The sequence below is a fragment of the Protopterus annectens genome, chromosome 6.part0, assembly GCF_019279795.1.
Source record: "Protopterus annectens isolate FY-2018-M chromosome 6.part0, PAN1.0, whole genome shotgun sequence".
Lineage (NCBI taxonomy): Eukaryota > Metazoa > Chordata > Ceratodontiformes > Protopteridae > Protopterus > Protopterus annectens.
Genome location: NC_056737.1, coordinates 949,964,249 through 949,978,337, shown reverse-complemented (window position 1 = coordinate 949,978,337; position 14,089 = coordinate 949,964,249).

Below are 14,089 nucleotides of genomic sequence, written 5' to 3'. Positions count from 1 at the left end.
CATACTGTATCATGTACATGTGTGAGTACTGTTCATGCTACAACTGTCTTGTCTTTGTGGTGTACATACATTAACATGCCCTTATCTGCTGTATGTTACCATGATCCACTTTTCCCCTTCCCCTGTCTTTGTTCCTACTATTTCATGTGTGTGGCCCTTTTCAATACTTACACTTCCCCAGAATAATTATTTTTAATGCAGTCTATGTATGTATCCTTGATGATCACCACCAAGATGTTTATTCATATTCCTAAAACAGGTTTGCACAGTACTCTGCACTGACTACAATTTCCTACAATGTGTTAGAACTTTAAGCATTGACTCATATTAAACTGTGGTAGTCAGTCATTATGGCTGCCTGGGAAATCACGCAGAGCAAGTTTGCCCGCAGGTAAATATGTGTTCATGTCTATATGTGTTTGCGCTGCTTTACATGGTTTCCAATGTTGCTGGCCATAAAACCATGCTTGTGTTTGTGCAGCCATGATGCACAGCATGCATATGCAATTACCACAGTTCCTCGTCTCGCTAACACATAAATACCATGCAGGCTTTGCGCTAAGCCTATGCAAAGTTTATTGAACCTCAAGTAATGTGAATTAATATACATATGTGAAGTAAAGAAGTCTATTATAATTCTAATTATTTTCATTATTAAATAAGTGAAATTTACCAGCTGTTTCTCAAAAATGTAATTTGTGCACAAAGTCAAACTGCATTTATGCATTACATTTTAATTTGGCACACAATCTGCCAGTCTGCCACCAGTTCTGTCCACCACATAACAATTAATATCTAGATTCTGGTTTGGATGTAGTTATAGGCAAAAAAATCTAGAAATAATAATTATGCAGTGACCATTCAGGGATACTTATAATATTAGTACTTTGTTAACTCAAACATCTACCCTACACAGATAGACTAAAAGCCCTGTCCCTCTACTCAGTCTCTGACAGACTCCTCAGATGTGATCTCTGTCTGGCATACAAAGCAATCCCAGACCCTGCCCTGATGGGACTGCTGCATATCTACAAGTCAAGCTGCAGTCGAGTAACCTGCACATGCAACCTCAACCTGGTCTATGACATCAATAGGAGTTGTTGACGGGACAGATTTCTGTCCCAGAGACTCCTCCTTTTGTGGAATAGACTCTTTCTCCAAGTAAAGCAGGGTACCTCATTAAACCATTTTAAGCATAACCTGGATAACTGGATGGGGAACAGAAAATACACCCATGGGATTCCACCTATCTCAGCTTGACACTTGCATAGGGTGCTGACTTGTCGGAAAATGGGCTAAATTCTTGGCTAGGCTTGTAAGGGCCTCAGGGCCAATAGCCTAGTAACTTCCTATGATCCTATGATCCTAAGTCATTGATAGAATAAGAGAATGTGAATTAATATATATTCCTGAAGTAAGGAAAAAGGCTGTAGTATAATAATTCTTAATTTCTTTCTAATCATTGTCATAATATATCAAGTACAATTCTTCCTCACCTGTTTCTCCAAAAAGGTAATGGTGTAAAAAATTAAGCAAAACTACATTTATGCTTTTGATTTTCATTGCATTTTAATTGGACACAGTCATCAGTCTAGTCAACCATACTGCTCACCTTTCCAGGTTTTTGCAGAATGTCCAGATTTTTGTCTCATATTTTTAGTCTTTTTCTCATAAAAAGGTATGGTTTTCTGGCAAAACACTGGAGACTGAAATCACTAAATAATGACAGATATTTCAGTTTGAGGCTTCATATTTTTCAGAAAATGCATGCTAACACAAAACCTGTTATTCCAGCAACATTCTAAATTTAAAAGAGCAATATTTAAAATTTGTCCCTCCCTATTCTGTGGTCTTTGTCCCACCATTACCAATTGAAGTCACTAAATAATGATACACATTTTGAGTTTCTGACTTTCTGCCCTTCAGAAAATAGCTGCTAACACAAAACTTGTTATTCTAGCAACTTTCTAAGTTTAATATCAATGTTTTTGGCCTTTGTTCCACTTCCATGTGTCCCACCATTATTTTTTATCTTAGTTCAAAAACAGACTGAGACTATTGTTTTGCTAAACATTGTCCACCATACTACCCCACCACCAAACATAACAATGACAATATATATCCAGATTCTGGTCTGAAACGTCTTAACTGGAAATATATATTCTGATTGTCTTGAGACAGACAGTATATAAATTCACTGTGTCACTCACACTTGCTCATGGCTTCCTTCATTGTCCAGTTGTCCTTTTCTTCTTGTTCCCCTGTTCCAACTCTCAACTCAGGGCCCCAGGTGCAAAAATGCATGCTCTCAGTTGACAGGTCATCCACTATTCCATTCATTCATTAATGTGTGCAGCAACATTTGAACTTTAATTGAGTGCTGATAATAAAAAAAAAAAGAAAACAGAAAAAAAGAAATAAACTGCAAGTTCTAATCTGCACTAAGTGCATGAAGTGGATTGCTTAATTATTAAAAAAATATTTTTTTAAATTACATATCTAGTAGCTATACTGCCCACATTGAGCAATTTAATCAAAACATATAAGGTAGTTTACTAATCACTCTCTGTGGGGTGAGGACTAAGTTGTGTGTGTGTGTGTGTGTGTGTGTGTGTGTGTGTGTGTGTGTGTGTGTGGTAATGCCTGCAAGTCTTGGAGATGTTCATTTTTTTTGCTCTTCACTTGAAGAACTGAAGGGGTGGGGTGCTAATTCATGTGACTAGCATAATGCACTGGTTGAGTCAGCTACAGTTCTGTCAAACATAATATTTCTGCCATATGTTTATCAACAAATCACATTCTAGGACGTTAACTTTTGCCACTAAATAGCACATACTGAACGTCTGTGTAAGTAGTTAGCCTAGTGTGATGCATTAATTTGGCCCTAGATTTCATTAATAAATCTCACATGTTTATCTTCTTTTCAAAGAACTTACATCATAGCAGATCATTATTTTGTTCTCTATGTACTCATATTTTATGTGCACGTGTATCCAGTATGTAAAGTGAAAATCTCCTTTACATATCTGAATCACTAAGAAATTCATCACAATAAAGTCATGTATTTTGTAGGAAATAGAAAACAAGAATTCATAGAGAAACTGCATATAGATCTAGGGAAGACATTGAAACTTTACCACTGAGAGAACAGGACTGAAGACACACACCTTTCAGCTGAGAAATTGCAGCATTACCCAGTGAACAAAATACTGTTGTTTTAAGCTGAATTTACAAAGTTCTCATATGCCTCTCTGACCATGCTTACTCTCTCTATCTCTTTTAAATTTATATAGAACAGATTTCTTGAGCCTCAAAATCTAGTAGATTATTCCAAGGATACAAAGTTACACTAACGTTTGCAAAGGTAATAGTATAACCATATAATATACACTGTTAATATTTCAAGAGGCTCACATTCAATATGATGTATTTTTAAAATGTATGCAGATTTATTTATTTTTTTACCTGTTTGGTGACTGACTAGTTTAAGTCCAAAGGACAAACTCTCCTTGTTCAGGGCAAACTAGGGAGACATGTTTGGTTAAGTGACTTGCTCAGAGTCACACACTAGGCAAGTGATGGTGGAAGGAATCAAACCCTCTTCCATGGGCACAGGAAGCAGCTAGTTAATAGGTCAGAGCTACAATACTCTGTTCTGACAGACATGCTTGTACCCTTACAATATTTTAGAGATGTTCCTCAAGGCTACTAAATCTTTAAAAGTTAAATAATGACAAAGCATATAATGATACATTTACTGAAAGAAAAATGAGGTGCCCATCACATCTTTATCCAGATTATTTATGAACAATGACTAGTATCCCAGGTATTGATCCTTGCTGCACACCATTAATAATGTTTGTATAGAAGTCAACCGGCTTGGCGTTGAACAACCACTGTCTGCATAGACAAAGAGCTAGTCGACTAGGTCAGAGGAACCTAACATTACATGCATTAATACAGGTGAAAGTACAGCTGCAAAAGCAAAGTAGATTAAACACATCAAGCACTTTTAGCAATATTTTACATAGGGACACCTCCATCAAACCACTACTGTAATAGGGATGTGCCATGCAGAAATCTATATTTATTATAATTATAATGAAGTTTAGCATCCTCTTACGTTGAGAGAAAGGGACATTTTCTCTCTCGTGTTACTCTCCATCTTAGTCACACATGTGATACTTGAAATTAAATGTAATACTCATCACTTATATATGAATCAAAGTATTTTCTGCAGACAGGTAATAACTAAAAATGGATGCTAATCTCCTAGTCTGCTTTCCTTAAACATAAAATAGGTACTAAAATGATATGCCCAAATAACAAAGCAGGTCCAGCACTGAAGCTTAAAACAAGTGCAACAGTAATGCAGTACTCTAATTCTTACAGTACTCAAAAACTAGGCAAGCTCTTTAAAATATATATATGCACACAGCAGCTCGACTGAATTTCTAGTAACACCATGCATTCAGCCAAGCTACTACTAATAAACTGTCTTTTGTTGGTCATAACTTAGTACCAAAATATTTTTTTCAGATTGTTAACCAATACATGAGATGATGAGCCTCCAGTTTTTGTAACATGGCGTTATGATCTACTGCTCTCCTACTGTTACTAGTTATACATTATTTACTATACTTTCTTTGCTGACTCCTTGGACTATTCATTGCTATCACATAATTTAACCCGTTAACTTAGTATGTGTCTGGTGACTTGCAAACATTTGTACATTTTCATTCACCGGCACTGATCTCTTGGCAGTTTCTCTACCTGTAGTTTGTAGTCCTGACCTTCTCAGCGCTGAAGTTCAATTTCTGGGTCAGTAACACAAATACAGCAGACCCTATACCTTCTTTGTTACCACTGCCAATTTTTTATTTTTTTTGCTTTTTATTAGTGTCATTCAATCATCCACAAAAATATGCATTAGTCTGTTGTTATTTCGGATCATTAATAAAGAAAACCACTATTTTAACATTTTCTGTGGAAAATCTAGTAAAAGCCTTGAATTTGGACCTTGCATATATAACAAAATAAAGAGGCTTCATGGGAGTTGGCATGCTAGATAGCAGGATTTAATCAGCAGTTTTCATTTTTCTCATATTTACTACAAGCACTATCTTAGCTTGCTTTGCTCTGTATTGGAAATCTATTTTTTTGTATTTTATTTGCATGCACATTATAACATTTACTTTGACTCCCTGGACTTCCATAATAAACAGAAATTTGACTTAACAAGCACTGTTAGAATTTCCACAATTTCATCTCATGATAATACAGTTTCATTATTTTAATCACTGTAAATCGGTGGTCTTGATGACAAACAGACAGCATTTGTGACATCTGTTGCTCATTTTCAGTGACTCATATTTCATGCCATTTGTCATCACATGTTCAGTCCTTCCCATTATTCAGCTCCAGTGCCATGTACTACTGTAAAATCCTCAACTAAGCTTCTTGTTTTATGCAGCAGATTAATATACATGGCAAAGCTCAAAAGATTGTTGAAATCTAAGTGAGAACCTTGATATATCATCTTACTTAAATTAAATATATAAGATTAAACAGGCAGGAATTACTTAATAAACATCCATTTAGCCTTGCATTCTGTACAACAAATATTCCCCCCACAAAAGATGTATTAGAATTTTGTCTTTAAAGAAGAAGCCATATATTTCATATTGCCTGTTGTTACAGATCTGCAAGTGCCTGAACATTTTCTACTTTCATCCTGTGGAACACAAGTAGATGTTGTAGGAATTAGTCCTGGGCATGTCTGCTGGATGTGCCAACCTAATTTCCATGTAATTAACATATAATCTTAGGTAATACTTGTCACTTGATGAGGCTGGGTGTTTGTTGAAGTAGTTTATTACACACCAACACATTAGGATGGATGCCTGGAACATTAAACTTTAAAGAACTAACTGACTGACAACCACACACATACCTGCTTTCACTCCAGCTGCTCACTACAAAATGGCACTCTTGCTTGCACGCGCTCAGTACTTATATGCATGTACCCACAGACTGAAATGGCTCTTAAAGGTACAACCCACATTCTGATCTACAACCTCACTCTTTCACTATTCTGTTCTGCAATGAAAATGACAATTAAATAAGCATGCGAATTATACAGACATATACAAACAATAACAATCATCATGTCCAGGTTGCTGCATATTTGGGATTAGGTCTTGAGATATGATCTGAACTCATAATGTAATAGTTAGAACTGGGTTTAGCAACAGGGACAGTTACTAGGGAATGTTCTTCTTTAGGATTTTCAGGGATACTTTCAGGAACAGGAACAGATGATGAAATGTTCTCTGAGACAGGAACATTGGACAAATCACTCTAAGAATTACAGTCTCTATTACAGACAGGATGCTGTAACACTGGCTTGGACACTGGTAGTAAATGTTTCTGATTCTGCTTGAATTCCATGCCTTGTAACTCAACGATGTACAATCTCAGTTCTTCACACAAATGATTCACAAGTCCTATCAGTCAAATCCTTTCACTGTCTGCATCCTGCCTATCTCTCCTTCTTTTAATGGATTCAGAGGTTTGCTGGTTTTATCATAGTAGGACTTTTGAGACAAACGCTTCTTTAGGAGTTGAGCTTTTATTGCTTTGTTGTTTTTAGCACTAGGAACCAACAAATTCTTACTGATTGGTAGTGTGGTTCTAGTTCGTCTTGACATTAATCTCTGGGCAGCTGAACCAAGAAGATTGTTGGGAGGAATGTTTCTGAGATTAAGCAGATTAAGAAAAACATCAGTGCTGTCACATTTAGACTTCTCCAACAGCTGTTTTGCACGTTGAACTGCACATTCTTCCAGGACATTCAAACGTGTATATTCAGGACTACTTGTAACATGAACAAAAGGCCCACATTTCAGCAAATCTTTTAAACTGCTGACTTGTAAACTGTGAACTGTTGTCAGAAACGACTTTGTGCAGACTACCATGGAAAGAAAAATGTCTCTTCAACATCATAATGACAGTATTGGATGTCAGATTAAGAAGCAGGTCGATCTCAAACCAATTTGAATAAGAGTTGACTAACACCAGGTAATGTTAACCATTCTATTCAAAAATATCTGTAGCTACTGTCAACCAAGATAGTTTAGGAGTTTGGCTTGGCTGAAGTGGTCCTTTCTGTTGATGCGGTTTAGTGCTATTACAAACAGAACAAGCTGAAAGTTCTTTCTCAATATCTTTTGACATAGAAGGCCAAACTACTAGTCCTCTCACCTTCTTTTGGGAGAATCAGTTCCTGGTTGGTCGCAATGCAAGATTTTAATATACTTTTGTTGGAAGGATTTTGGAACAATCACTTTTGGACCTTTCACGATGATACCATCTTCAATCAAAATCTCACCTCTGTAAGGAAAATACTGCTGCACATCTGGTGGTAAACAAGATTGCTTTGACTGCCATCCTTGACTGATAAAGTGATTGAGCTTCTGGAGAATTAGATCTGAAGCTGTGTGAGTTCTAAGACGTGTGGAAGAAAAAATTCTCACTTCCATGACTTCAAAATCAGGCTGTTCATTTTCATGCTGTTCACTATTTTTTTCTGGGTGATCTGGATAATGTATCTGCAAGATAAAGAAGATTGCCTTTTGTGTAAACCAAGTATAAATTGTACTTTTGCAATTTCAACATCATGCATTGCAATCTCACAGGAGCTGTGTGCATAGGCTTTTTCAAAAGAGTCACCAAGGGTTGGTGGTCTGTCTCAATTTGAATAGGTCAGCCATGAATATAATCATGGAGTTTCGAACTGTAAACACAATTGCTAAGAGCTCTTTCTCTATCTGAGCAAACTGCATCTTGGTTTAGGTTAGAGTTCTGGATGCATAGGCTTATGGTCTACCCTACTCTTGAAAATGACTGCACCAAGACCAAACTTTGAAGCATCAGAAGAAAGAGTTATAGGTTGTGAACATCATAACATCTTAAAGTGAGTGGACTGGCAATTCTCTGTTTCAGGATATTAAATGCCCTTTGGTATTGTTCCAACCAGGACAAGGTTACATCTTTGCATGTCAGCTCTATTGGTGGTGCTGAAAGGTCACTCAGATCTGGGATGAGCTTGCCCAAATAGTTGACCATGACAAAACATTGTAAGAAAGTGACATTGTCTGGACCTGACATGTCAAGAATTGCAGTTTGCTTGGAAGGATCTGGTAGTAAGCCTGAACTGGTAAACAAATGACCCATATAAGTAACTTTCTGTAACCTGAATTTATATTTCTGAGGAGTCAGCTTAGGATTCACTGCATATTCATGTTCCAGAACTTTCCTGAGGTTTCCATCATGTTTAACTTCACCATTGCCTCCTACAAGAATATCCTCTACTATAATAGCACATGGATAACCAGAAAAAAATTGGCTCCATTGCAAGTTGAAAGACTTTGCTGGCAGAATTTATCCCAAATGACATTCTCAAAAATGTGTACCTTCCAAATGGTGTGCTGAAAGTGGTTAGCAATGAAGATTTTCGATCAAGCAAAATTTGCCAAAATGAACGTTTTGCACCTAAGACAGAAAAAAACAGTGGTATTTGGTATAAGGACAGCTACTTCTTTGACTGTATGCATTGGATGATGAGGTTATTTTAGTGCTTTGTTCACATTTCTTGGATGAATACATATTCTGTTATCATTTAAGCCTGCCTTATGAGCTACCACCATGGAGGAAACCCATTCAGTTGGTTCTTCTACTGGACAAGTTACACCATGATGCACCATTCTGTCTAGCTCAGCTTTGACTCTGCCTTGCATGTCTACTGGAACTTTCCATGCTGGTCTGATAACTGGGCTTACCTCGTGGTCCAACTTCATGGAGCACACAACTAGGAGTTTGCCTAACTTGTCTTCAAAAAGATCAGCATAGTCAGAAAAAATAGTTTGTGCAAAATTTTAATTGTTAAATGTACTTACATGGTGGACTTCTGCATAAATGAAAGCAGTCCCATTTGCAAACAGTCTTTGAGGCCTAACAATGACCACATGTGCCTCTTGACTACATAAAATTGCAAGTCATAGCTGTTCCCAGCAGAATAACATGAAAGCACTACTGAGCCTTTGGTTGGGTTTCTTCATCACGATAAGCAACAAGGTTCACACATTTTGCAAGATCAAGGTTCTCACCATCTCTTACTTTAGCAAACATTTCTACTGACATAACATTGCACTTTGAACCAGTATCAACTTTGAGTTCTACAGGACTCCCATTAATCAGAACAGTACAAAATACTTCATTCTTTGTCCACACATCTACTGCATTGACCGTTTCATCAAATACTAACACACCATCAACATAAAAAGTAGGGTTGCAGCTTTGTAGTTGATCAGCTTGCCTCTTTCAATGCTCTTGTTTAATAAAAGAATATACCCCTTTTGATTTACAGAACCTTTTGAAATAATTCCACTTTTTACATGTGTCACACTGCTGACCAAAATGTAAGCACTTCTCTCGTTTAGGCTTATGGCTACCTCCATAACTACAACAGTTGACTATGAGGCCTGTCACAAGTTTTGCTGACTCACTCCTCTGCATTATTGTGTGCTCAGCGCTTTGCTAAAGCTGCTCTGGGTTTTGCTAGAGTAACCATGCCCTTAGGCCTGTATATTTCAACTTCATGCTGCATACTATCAATATTAGCACTGGAAGGCACTGCAAGCATGCTTTTGTCATTTGTGCAAATATTCATGTGCCTTTCTGTGAGCTCATATATCTGACAAATCTCTATGGCCTTATTTAAAGTTAAATCACTGTCTCAAAGCAAAATCTTTCTCACTGCATCATCTTTAATACTGCACACAAGCCAGTCATTTTTCAAGTTATCTATTAAATCACCAAATCTGAAAGCCTTGTTTCTCATTCAGTTATGTATGTTGCAAAAGTTTCACCAGGCTTTTGATCTTGTGTAAAATATGTGCCTTTCCATTGTAATGTTCGTTTGGGGGTTACACATTTTTCTAAATTTACGTTTTAAGCATTCAGGGTCTTCCCTCATTTTAGCCAGCACCACAATATGGTGGTCTTCCCCCCTCCCCTGCATACACAGCTGGGGCATACACAAATAAACACTGCCTTTCAATGCCTTTTGAAACAGCTAGATTAAGCAGAATAAATGCCTTTGTACGTGCATCTTTGTCAGAAAATGCAGCTTGTATGAAAATATCGTACTCTTGCTGAAACACTCTACAATTTTCAGCAACATTATTATCAAATACAAGTGAAGCAGGTCTGCAAAATCCTTCTGCCATGCCAACAAAATGCTCTTGTAAATTAGTTCAAATGCACACACATACCAGGTACTCGAAAAATATTCAACTGTACAACAGTCTCCTTGAAATGACTGTGTTTTGCAAAATAACTGTACTGTAACACTGCATACACTTCCAAACACTTTGCATACCTTGGGTATCTTGAATAGCTTTAGTTAATATGAAAAAGAAGCACATAGCAAGAACATATGGTTGATTTCCCTTTTTTTATACATTTTTTTTGTGATTCAGAAGTTATTTCAAGCACTTCTGCAAGCATTTTGAGTATTTTATCAATATATTGTAATTTTGAACATTTTGTTTAATTTGAAAGTTGTTTTTAACAGTTTGAATGATTTATTTTAAATTTTTTGAGTAAAAATTCATTTAAATGAGTTTTAGTACCTGGATTTATCTTTCTAACCTGTTTGCAAGTCATTTAAGCTTTGGATGATTCACTTCTCTATATTCCTCCCAATGTGGCTGTGTGCCTCATGGTCTTGAAAAAATTTAACTTCGGATCCCATTCTGACACCATGTCGCTTGTCTTCTGTATTAAAAAAAGACAATGAGCCTGGGTGTTCATTTAAGTAGCTTATTACACACAAATACATCAGGATGGATGACTGGAACATTAAAGTTAAATGAACTAACTAACTAACTGACTGACTACTACACACATACATGCTTTCGCTCCGGTTGCTCACTGCAAAATGGCACACTTGCTTGCATGTGCTCAGCACTTATATGCACATGTTCACAGAATGGAATGGCTCTTAAAGGTACAACACACACTTTGATCTACAATACTGTCACTTCTATGTTGTGTCTTTCGGCTTTTCCCGGTTAGGGGTCACCACAGCGGAACTCTGGTCCACTAATGATTGCCAGTTGATTTTTACGTGCTGAGTTGCCAGCCCTAATGCAAACCTTCAAAGAAGGCACGCTCATTCATGCATGTCTCCACGCAGAAGATGCTCTAGCTGAGAGTCGAACTGGTCAGCATCTTACTGTGAGGCGACAATGCTACCGCAGCACCACCACCGTGGATTTTAATACTGTCACTTCTATATTGTGGCATAATTTTGCATCACAGGTGAAAAACGTATTTGAATGGTTTGTGCAAATGAGTTTACAAGCTCAATACCTATCATGCTGAAAATTGTTTGATACCAAGTAGAAAAAGGCTGCATAAAATTATCAAAAACATATTTTGTGTCAGTTTTCTGTAACATGCGTATGTTCTTTTAAAATTGTAGGGGGACGAACAGCAGAGAAGCACATTTCCCTTGCTGTAGCTGCATCTAGTATGACATAGCATTCATGAAGGCTGGAAGTTTATTTCCATTAGAAAGTTCAGTATAGAACTTTTACAGCCACATGATCTATATATCCCAGTGGGAAAACCCTTAAAGGAATCACTGTTGCAGAACTTGCAAATTTAACAGTTAAAAGAGAAAGACATCAATCCAAAGGTGGGTATCTAAGCTACTGTTAACAAATTGCCAGCAGATGAAGATAATGCTGTATTATTTCCATGCTAATGGCATGTTGAGCTGAGGTTAATTGTTGATTATTCCAGATATCAAGGTGGTACACATAAAACATAAATCATTGGAAAGCTTGGGACCACAAACTGCAATGAATGTTATTTAATGCCAGAGATAGTTACTTAAAAGGAAAGTTGAATGAATGTACCTGTTTCTGTGGTACATATTAATGTATAGTATATCGGTAAAAATCTTAGACATGACAACTTCTGCTAAAAGAATAAAAGGAAAAGTCAGGTTGGATGATGAAGATCCTTGTTCATGCATTGCCATGTCAATAAATGTCCGCTCATGCTATCTTATCATTTAAAAACAATGCCTCAGTGTTGGTGGCACCATTTTTTCTTCTGCAGTTTAAGACAATGTGATCAATGTCCCAGAAAAAGATGTTCTCATGCATATCTCCCTTTTTAGGAAAAAAAGGTGAATACAAAGTTGCAGACGTGAGAACAAGGCAATGTCTGATACACAGTGATAATCTATAGTGCCTTGGTCACCTGTTTTCTTGCATTTAAAACCAGTACTGCATCCCAACACCTATTGTACATAGTGAATATGGTATCTGAGTTCCTCTGTTGTTGAAAGAATTACATACTAACAAATATGCTGCCTGAATGGTACACGATTCTAACAAAGCTACTAACTCTGATTGATAAATATAGCTGTTAGCCAGTAGATGGCATCAAGTAGCAACAACCTGGTTTTCTTTTCCTTCTTTTACAAAAATACTGGAAATGAATCGTGTAGTATTGTTTTGACTGCTGGCCTCATTTTGTTGGCAAAAAAGGTTAGAAACATCCAGATTAGAAAACAAGCTATATTTAAGATTTCCAGCTTAATAACAACTATCAAATATGAAATATCTGAAGTTAAGCTGTGTAAGTTCTAACATGCGTTATTTATTGTAAAATATTACTCATAGTAAGTTTTTTTATTTATTTAGTATTTGTAATCAAAGTTTGATAAGTCTTGCAACTCATTATTTAAAGAACAGCTGCACTAATTGCATCCACTGTTATGCAAATATATTGCATACCAATGAAAAGGAAGATTGCAGCGCATAATATTAAAAAAATATACATTTGCATGACATAGCTAAAACTGATCAAGGTATCACACTGATTATAGAGCAGCTGCATGAAACTAGAAATCTATAGTTGGACCAAACGCATACAAAGTTTTCTAATTCATTGAGCTGTTTTAGTATATAAAAGAGGTCACAAATCATTCTGTTTAGTGAGCGAAAACCATTCTCAGTTAAGAAAAAGTAAAAGATTGGTGATTAGAACTCTGCAGAGCTCAACCAGTAAAATAATCTTGGAGGCATATTCTCCATCATTTATTTTAACCTGATGCCATGTTATTTGTGCAAGTGTTAGGAATAGTAACGAACAGTGACAAATCATTTTAACCCCACCAACCATCAAACAGCCACATAGCACCCTACAGACCCATTTAATCCATAACCAGGTAAAAATATCATGTCCTAATTGTTCCCCATGGATGTGAGTTGGGTATTGAAAGTGGGCTATCATGTGTGCAGTACCCAGCTCACCAATGGCACCCCCCTTTCCTGACTGTGACTTCTTCCATAGCTGCTTTTTGAGAGACATAGGCATGTGTCCACACATGCTCAGCTTCCAGACTTCTTTACAGTGTGGTCATCATCCAAGCCAATATTGTTAAATGTTACATAACTCACACCTAACACTGTTGCAGGTGTTAACACTGCAACAGAATGGACCACCTCATTACCTCCAAATGGGTGAGCCAATTTAGGACCTTATTTTTTAGTAAGGAGGGGTTGTGGCCATTCCAGCTGTGACAAGTGTGTGGACAGCTACATAGTGAATGGAGCATTATTCTCAATGACCTGCCTAATGACTGCCAAATACAGAGAAACAATTGCATCCCTGGATCTGGATTCTGTACCCTTCAATGTAATCTGTGCAATGAAAAATTATTTCCTTACAATAGCACAAACAAGATGATCAGAGGACAGTTCATTTTCTGCATAGGTTCCCAGATCTCTAACTAGGGAATCAGTTTGGGGGGGGGGGTTGTTGTGTTGTCAGTATGCCAGTTATAAAGTGAGTCATGCTAGACAAAGTACACAAACTTATATAATCAGATAATAGACATAGCATGACAGCTTGTGTGCCAGATTCAAAGCGTCCACCCACACTAAATGAAAACTATGATGTGAACAGTGACCAAGACGTACTGAGCTGAAATAGAGAATCATATATC